A 9,876-nucleotide genomic window follows, 5' to 3' on the forward strand; every position below is an offset into this window, starting at 1 on the left:
TGGGTCAGGATGCTCCAACTCCTTATATGACATTTGTGAAGATGGTGATATAGATGACAGTGATGAATGTACTATGTAAAAGGAAAAGTCACATATGTCAGTCATACTGTCATTCTAACTTTTTTTTTATTCTGATCTGTGTGGATGAAAGAGACTTTTCTTCTTCTTACATTGGATAAAACAACTTTCAGTATCCCTTTACAGGACCAACACATAAAATATAAATTTGTGCCTAGCATTCTGAAAAGCAATGTAAATCATTTATAGATTAATGAGTGAACTTCTTGTGTCTGGATCACCAATTGTTAAGATGTATCTTTTGATGGTCAGAATTTTTCAGTATCTAGTATATTTTAGTAAAGTCATTTAAAACTACGTTTTACTTCATCAAAGCACAGATATTTGTACAAGCTGTGGAATTGTACTGTAAAATGTCAGGATGTGTTTACTGCTAACGCAATTGTTGTTTAATAAATATCAACTTATATTTTTCATCTTACTGGAATTTATCAAAATACATTTAATTCAGTGCTAATATCAGTTTAGATGTATTGAAAGCATTAATTATTTTTTTTATAAAACGTAGACATTTATTTTTTTCAAAATTTTAATACAGCATTTTGTATATACAAGCCCTACAGAATTTTCTTTCTATACTTGTATTTTTTTATTGTAATCTCGAAAATGGATTAAAATCTAGACATTTTAAGCGGGAAAGAGTATGTACAATAAATTTTGCATATAGTGTGTCACTACAAAGGGAAAACCCTGCTTGACAGTGGCTAGAGAAAACATTAGCTTTACTCAAGTTCCCGGATTTTCCCACACTGGGACTTTTTTTCTAGAATGTTAGACACATCATTTTATCCGAAAAAACAAAAAAATCTGTACCAATTATGCCCGATTTCATGATGTTTTGGCCTTAAAAATCCTGGACTATCAACACCTCTGCAACTTGCGGATCCCGTTTTAGGTTGCGGACTTGATTGGCAGCTACGACATGCCAAAAGTAGTGAAGTAGCGAGTAGTGGAACTCAAAAATTTAATTCCGCAACCGCTACGTTCAAAAACGAAAAACCGAAAAATGAAACGAGACGTCTTAACGAGTTAACGTATTGCTTTTTGCCTGTTTAATGGTTGACCATTGGTCGTTATAGAGTCTGGGAGATGCAGGATTGAATTTGTTTTGATGGTGCGACACTGCTGTCCGTGCTAGCTAGCAGTGCTGCCACTCCTTAGATTTTCCTACTAGATATAGGTTTTTTTTTGCTTTGGGTTTGGAGTCTTGGAGATTTTGGTCAAGGTAATGAAATCTATATAATTTCTAATTTTCCTCAGTATCAATTTGTATATATATATATATATATATATATATATATATATATATATATATATATATATATATATATATACTCATCTGAAAACAGAAGTCCCTTATCAGATGTAATGACATGTATCCAAAACACAACGGAGATCTCGAGACCTCTTAATCTGAGGTGATGGTAAGTTATGGAAACAAAATGGACACTTCGAGGTCTCTTATCTCGAGGCGTTGACAAATTATGGAAACAATATCTATCTTGGAACGGACAAAGTTAATCTCTCTCTCTTTTTACATTCTACGTTATATATATATTTCAAATTATGTAATGCGAAATCTGAACATACATTTTTAGACATCCTATAACTCTAAGCTGAATCTGAATCTGAAAATGTTGCAAGACTTCTCTAACATTTCATACATTCAAGAGAGGAAATATGCATTATCAAAATACCAGCATATAATTATATATATATATATATAGATATATATATATATATTGCATTATCAAAATACCAGCTATATATATATATATATATATATATATATATATATATATATATATATAATTATATGTTGGTATTTTGATAATGCATATTTCCTCTCTTGAATGTATGAAATGTTAGAGAAGTCTTGCAACATTTTCAGATTCAGATTCAGCTTAGAGTTATAGGATGTCTAAAAATGTATGTTCAGATTTCGCATTACATAATTTGAAATATATATATAACGTAGAATGTAAAAAGAGAGAGAGATTAACTTTGTCCGTTCCAAGATAGATATTGTTTCCATAATTTGTCAACGCCTCGAGATAAGAGACCTCGAAGTGTCCATTTTGTTTCCATAACTTACCATCACCTCAGATTAAGAGGTCTCGAGATCTCCGTTGTGTTTTGGATACATGTCATTACATCTGATAAGGGACTTCTGTTTCAGATGAGTACTTCTTTGTCGATAGTCACGTGGACATTTCACGATTTTTCTTTAAAGTTACGCCATATTAGAAGCTTCTAGAAAGATTGCATCATCTTTCGCAAGCCCAAAACGTTTTGTGCAAAATCCACTGTCCAGCTTCCGTATGAAAAAAGATTCATTCAGACTTAGAACATCATTGCGTTGAGATCTCCCTCCTCTCTCTCTCACTCTCTCTCTCTCTCTCTCTCTCTCACGTCACTTTTGATTTCATATTAACGTAACATAAATTGGTCACTCGTAACTTTTAGACTTAGGATTTCTTAGAGTTATTTAGTATTATTTAGTGCTTTTTGTGGAATCTGAACAAACATTATACAAGTGTGTTACAGTGCCTTTTCTTTTTTGAAATCTTATGAATTGTGTGGTGAAATTGTGAAACAAGCTGCAGCAGAAAGACAATTGGCACCAAGGTAATGTTACTGAATATTTATTAGGTTTCATGAAACAAGTTTAAACTTTTACACATTACAAATTTTTGTGTTTTGTGTTTGTTTCATTTGAAGTTATTTTTTTTGTGCATTTATCCATTTTCTTATTGGAGTTATTTTTTCGTGCATTTATCCATTTTCTTATTGAAGTGATTTTTTTGTGCATTTAACCATTTTCCTTATTGAAGTAATTTATTTGCATTTATCTATTTTCATATTGAAGTGTGTTTTTTTTTATATTCTGATTGATTAATGCTTTTACAATTTTGGTATTTTCCACATTTTTCTGTGTTTTCATTTCCATTCACAATTTGATTTACTTTATTGTTTTCATTAAATAATCGTAGCCCATTTAACTGAATCTAACACTTGTGAACTAATTTGCATTTACTTAGAATTCCTTTCAAGTTTTATTGTTGTTTAGCACTTGTGAGTTAATTTCCAAATTTTAATTATTGCGTAACACTTTTGAATTTCAATTAATTAATCAATTTTCTTGAATTTTATGATAAATCAATTTTGATTTAATTTTACTTAATTAATTCAAGAATTTATTAAAATTTGCTTTGTTTTCAAGTAACAGTAATTTCCCTGATATTGTGAATTTCACTTATAAATTTTGAGTTTGATAATAAATTTTTGCATTCAAAATTTTTATAAGTGTTTTCTTTTTCACCAGTATAAGTAAATAACTATAGGATTTGTTTAGGTAAAAACATAGAGTGGTAATTGAGCTGTTTACCTTCAATTTATTTGAAGTGAGTTAGAACCAGGGAAGTACTTAGACTTCTGTTGATGGAGTGATGTCCTTTAATTAATTTGATTACACATAAGATTACCTCACACCTGTTTTAATGAACTTAGTCTGATTTTCGACAATACTGGTAAGTTGTTTAAGAGATCACTGTTGCCTTTAGAGTATTCAGTCGTTTAGTACCTGTGGTGAAGGTTCAGGTGTCTGGCTGTTGTGAGGTAACAATTAATGAATGGTAAGTGTAGTAACCAGATACTTGGCACTTCGTCACAAGTATTAATGGTGCCCAGAGTCCCGGGAAAACAGATTACATTATCACTCTAGTTTTGCATTTATTATATTGAATTGTAAGTTGATAACTTAGAGAAAATGGCTCAGTTCAAGGTTCAGGAATTTTTAGCAGCTCCTTCCATCCAAGTGTTATCTGAAACCACTCTGTCTAAGGGACAGTGGAGCGCTTTAGCAGTGGCATGTGGTGGTTATGTGTCTACTAGTATGGTAAAGGCACAAATACGATGTATTGCTATGGAATCATTGATAGACTCTGGTAGAGTAACTGATGAAGATGAGTTAGAATTGGCTCAAGAGTTGTTGAATGTAGCACGTGCTGATCTTATAAATAAGCAAGTAGAAAAGAAAGAGAAAAGTGATACAGAGTTAGAGCTTAGACGCATTGAAGCAGAAGAGAATTAATTAAGCTGAAAATGCAAGCTGAAAGAGAGCGAATACAAGCTGAAAGAGAAAGAATAGACAGGGAAAACAAGAAATGAGAGAAAGAGGAGAAGAAAAAGCAGCAGAAGAGGAAAGAGAAAGAGTAAGGTTTGAAAGGGAAATGGAATTGATAACTAGATCCACAATACTTGTAACACCGTCTAACCCTAACCAAGGTAATCAAAACACTGTATTTGATGTAGTAAGAGTACAGAAATTAATCCCTAAGTTTACTGAAGAGGCTCCAGATGAGTTTTTTATCACTTTGAGAAAGTGGCTTAAGGTATGGGATGGCCGGCAGATAAATGGTCAATTTTGCTACAAAGTGTCTTAATTAGTAAAGGGAGAAGTGCTTATCTAGCCTTAACAGCTGATCAGTGTAAAGACTACAAGGTACTTAAACACAGTGTGCTACAAGTTTACCAGATGACCCCAGAGTACTACAATGAAAGATTCAGAAATTTAAGAAAAGTTGAAAAAGGAACCTTCTTAGATTATGTGTACAAAGTGAGGAGGTTGAAACGTTGGTTAGAAGCTGCTAAAGTTAAAACTTATGATGAGTTAGAAGAATTACTTGAACAGTATCTTGGGGAATTCCAGAACATACAAGAGCCTCTTTGAGAGAGAGAGAGGTTAAGAAACTTGACAAAGCTGCTACATGTGTGAAGATTACAATATAATTAGTAGCAAACGCAATTACAATGTCAAGTACCAAAATCAACAACGCCCAGGTTTTAAGTCTCATCCAAATATCAGGAATAAATTTAATGGGAAAACTACAAGTGATACTACCAAGAGTACGCAAGATAATACACTTCAGCAAGCTAATGTGAAATCCTCATCCAATTTTTCAAGACAGTTACAGAAACCTAATGTTGTCTGTTTCAAGTGTGGTAGAGCAGGACACTTCAGTCAAGAGTGTTACCGGAATCAACAGCTGTCAAAGCCAGTTGGTCAAGCAGTGAAAGGTGACCAGGTGGTATGGTCGAATCTGCAGTGAAAACATCTAAACGTTTAATTAGAAAAGCTATTGAAAGTAATAAAGATCCCTATCTAGCCATTTTGGACCATAGGAATACTCCTACTAGTGATAAAGACGCCAGCCCATCACAGTATAGCCTAGGTAGGAGAACACGTACCAAATTACCAATGTTATCCAAGTTACTTGAAAATCAAAATGTAAATTTAGAGTTGGCCAAGGTAAAGAAGAAAATTAAAAATGTTAAGAGTAAATTCTATTATGATAAAAATGCTAAAGATTTAAGTATTTTGCATGAAGGAGATAATGTACGTCTTAAACCTTATGTTTTGGGCTAAAAGGTCTGGGAAAAAGGAAAAGTTGTGGAACGATTAGATGAAAGGTCTTATCTAATTGAAAGTGAAGGCAAGCTATTTAGAAGGAATAGAGTTCAGTTGAAAGAAACCCCAAGTGATGTTCATATGCCCAAGGTAAATGAACCTGTAACTATTGACCTTATTGGTAATGAAATTGAAACTCCTGTCAAAGCAGAAAATAAAGTTGAAAGTGACAGACAAACAAGGTCAACCAGAAATAAATTACCCTCTAAGTATTCTGATTATGAAATGTATTGATGTTGTACGTAATTTCTTTAATGTCATATAAATGTTATGATTATGAAGTGTATCGATTTGGTGTGTATAATCTTGAATGGCATGTTTAATTTTACCAAGAATGAATATTTTATTTTTGAACAGGTACAACCACATATCCAGTATAATAGTGTACAATGTTTTGAATATTAATAACTTTTAGAGCTGATTATAGTCCTAACCAGTAACATATCAAAGTAAATTCAGTGTAGTATTCTAACTGATAATCCATCCAAATATATTTAATTTTAAAAGAAGAAAAGATGTTATATTATTAATAATTATTCAGTAATTATGATAATTGTATTGTTGAAAACGCTACCAACAGTTCCATGATTCCTAATGCCACCGCCAGATGTCGACGTGTGTTGTTGTTGTTGTAATCCCGCTCAGTACAGTAAAGTTAAGTTGTAACATGTGAGTTTATATCATGAATATCACCTCCAATACATAACATCAAGACAGGAGGGTTTATATTAGCATTAAGTTTAAGTAGAAATGAACCTTTAGTCTTTACATCTAACACTCTAGATTCATCTTCGGGTATTAATAATATAGGTCACTGGGTAGGGAATTAGAAATATCTTTAAATGACACGAAGGGCCGTTGATTAGATATTTAGGAATATTTGCCTCAGATGATGTAGGCGGGTTTATATAAGTAGAAATAAATCTTTATTCTTTATATCTAAACACTTTGAAGTCATCTTCCGGTACTGATAATATAGGTCTCTGGGTATATTTCTACTTGGAAAGGTAACCCAGAAATTTGATTATCTTCTTTGACAATTACACTATCGAGCCTGAATTTTATTCACAAGGATTTTTCATATTTCTGCATAATCATTCTGAATATACCGTTTATGAAGTTAAAAGACAGATACAACCGGATATTTCGTATAAATGCGGACTTTGCGTTCGTTTTTTTTTTGTAAACTGCCAGTCTCCATGGAATAATAAGTTGGTTAAGGGACTTAGAATTTTTTCACTCGGTGGGTTAGGTTAGGTTAGGTTAAGGGACTTAGAATTTTTGGTTTTCGTGTGGAGTTATATATACCCTACTCTTTTCATGAGACATTTTGGGGCTCTTTTCTGAACTAGAGTGAAATATTTGGTTGTTTTCCTGTGGAGTCTTTAATGGTCAAAGTACGAGAGGCTAAACTAAAGGCAAGCTTATGGGGTTTACCACCTGTGAGCTGAATTGCGGGTCTGGTGTTGATGTTGAACCGAAATGGGGTCTTGTTCCCTTCGCTCTTCATGAGCCATTTTGGGGTTCTTTTCTTAACTAAAGTGAAATATTTGGTGGTTTTACTGTTGAGTCGTTAATGGTCAACATACATGAGCTTAAAATAAAGGCAAGCTTATGGGGTTTATCACCTGTGAGCTGAATTGGGGTTTCGGTGTTGAGGTTTAGCTGAAATGGGGTCTTGTTCCCTTCTCTCTTCATAAGCCATTTTGGGGTTCTTTTCTGAACTAGAGTGAAATATTCGGTGGTTTTCCCATGGAGTCATTAATGGTCAATGTATGTGAGGTTAAAATAAAGGCAAGCTTATGGGGTTTATCGCCTGTGAGCTGAATTGGGGGTCGGGTGATGAAGTTGAGCCGAAATGGGGTCTTTTTCCCTACTCCTATGAAATAAGAGTCACTTTTCAGTAAAATAAAACAACAAACCCATTAATCCATCCTATTATTCCCATGTATTTGATTTCTTTATTGCTAAGTTTACTGTCATCAGTCGACTAAGGAATAATTTTTATTGTTACAATTCTTACTTTAATTAATCAGTTTTGTAGCAAAATTTTGGAGTTAAGTGCACTAACTTCGAATTTACTTTTGACTAGAAGGGGAATATTTGGGTGATAAGATTATGTAAGTAACAGTTCAATGCGTAGTATAAGAATTTCAAAAAGTCTATCAAGTTTAATCGTTCCATAAGAACATTCTTAGAAATAAAATAATAAGGACTAAGGGATTAAGATAGGTATTAAGTGATTTTAAGATAAGTGAATTCGTTTCAGCAATGATTCAGATGTTATTGGGGTAACTAGCACACACTTCGTCCAATCCCTAAGATGTTGATTGATGAAAACTTACTAACAAGATATTAATTGGTGAAAACTTACTAAATGTTGTCACAGTAAATGTAGAAGAAGCCTACAAGTACTAACCACTAACCAGTATCTTTAACTGAGTTGCCAATTTTATTTTAGTATCAATCAGTAAAAGTATAAAGTTTAGTGTACAAAGATACTAAGAGTCGCAGTAAGGAAGTCCAATGAAATAGTGTAAATACATGCACAATCTCAGTAAGGAAGTCAAGGAAATTTGTATAGACACACATCATACACATTTGCTAACTAATACAGTTACACAAGGATATGTCTCCAAGGACTTGTCCTCAAGTAGCAGATCACAGCATCGATTAAGAAGAGTCATCACAAGTGTTGTCAACAAAGAAAGGAACATTACGAAAATGATAAAATTCAAAACTCACAAAAGTAGGGCGTTATCCACCTAAATAGAATAGGACAGAGGGCTTTATCAATTATTGTAACCTTGATAGAACTTTTTTTTTACAATGCATATTATACCTTATGTGATTCATTCATGTTTACATTCAGTTTTCATGTTTTTTAATGTGATTTATTCATGTTTATATTCAGATTTGATGTCTCTTTTAATGTTACTTAATCAAGGATTTATTCATGTTTACATTCAGTTTTGATGTAGCTCTTAATGTTACCTAATCAAGGGTTTGTTCATGTTTACATTCAGTTTTGATGTTTTAAGTTAAAATTTCAGTATGATTTCTTAGAAGCATTAGGAGTCCTCTAGTAGGTATAATGTTTGCTTCACCTTAGTTAGAGCTGTCGGAAACAGCAGGGTAGCTGGCCAAGGCTGTTATAGGATCAAGGAATTATTATCAGAATGCATTAACATATAGACTTAGAAAGGGCATGAATAATAAGAAAAGGGGGAACGGGAAAAGAGGAATGAAATAATGACTTTAAGGAGGGATAACGACATACCCGAAGTGTAAGAAGAAACCTTTCTCACTCAATCTTGACACCCAGATGCCCAGGAAATTTGAAACGTCGGAACTTGGTTCATATCTCCTAAAGACCTACATCACCTCCACTACAGAAAATTAATTAATGCTACGGCTCTCCCAACATCTTCTGACACGTTCGAGCTCCGAGAATTAATGTGGGATTAGACCATCTCAAGGGCCTTCTACTTCATATTACTAAGGAAAACTCAATGCTTCTTTGCTCAAAAGGAGGAACGTGTAAAAATCTGAGCTCCACCCTTTCCAAGACTAGGCCTGTGGTTTTAACCAATCAATTCAACAGTGCCAGCCTACAAGGATGACCTATGAAGTCTTCTAACCAATGCCTCATGAAGACACACCCTCAAGAGCCAGGGCAAGGACAAGGAGGCGTTTCCATATGAGAAGCTTATCAATTACTACAGAAAGGATGACAGGAAGGCGTTTTGAAGAAAGGGTAGTAGCCACTCAGACATAAGAGTCAAAATCAAGAACGCAAGTGAAGTCCCAAGAGGTTGAAATCCGAAATAAGATGGCTGGACATAGGGAGAAAGAGCAAGAAGAAGCCAAGAGAGAGAGATAAGGTAGAGAGAGAGTGGGGGAAAAAGTGAGAAGGAGGATGAAGTGCGAAGTGTGGGTGTGAAAGAGTTGAGAACAGCATAGAGACAGTATGAAGTGTTGATTGGCCCCAGTGACAATACTGAACTCAGGTCAAATTCCCCTATAGCCAAATAGACTTACAATTCAACAGTGCCTTTTTGAATAGTTTGTCTGGCTCCAAGCGCCCAGATCAAAGGTGGAAAAGAGATTATAAGTTTCCCTATGAGGAGTAAATACAATTCCAGTTGCCCCCACTCAGGCCAATTTTTGTTACCTTAGATCTGAGGCAGTTCCCTTCCCATATACATATATATATATATATATATATATATATATATATATATATATATATATATATATATACATATATGTATATATATATATATATATATATATATATATATATATATATATATATATATATATAT

The sequence above is a fragment of the Macrobrachium nipponense genome, chromosome 11, assembly GCF_015104395.2.
Source record: "Macrobrachium nipponense isolate FS-2020 chromosome 11, ASM1510439v2, whole genome shotgun sequence".
NCBI lineage: Eukaryota > Metazoa > Arthropoda > Malacostraca > Decapoda > Palaemonidae > Macrobrachium > Macrobrachium nipponense.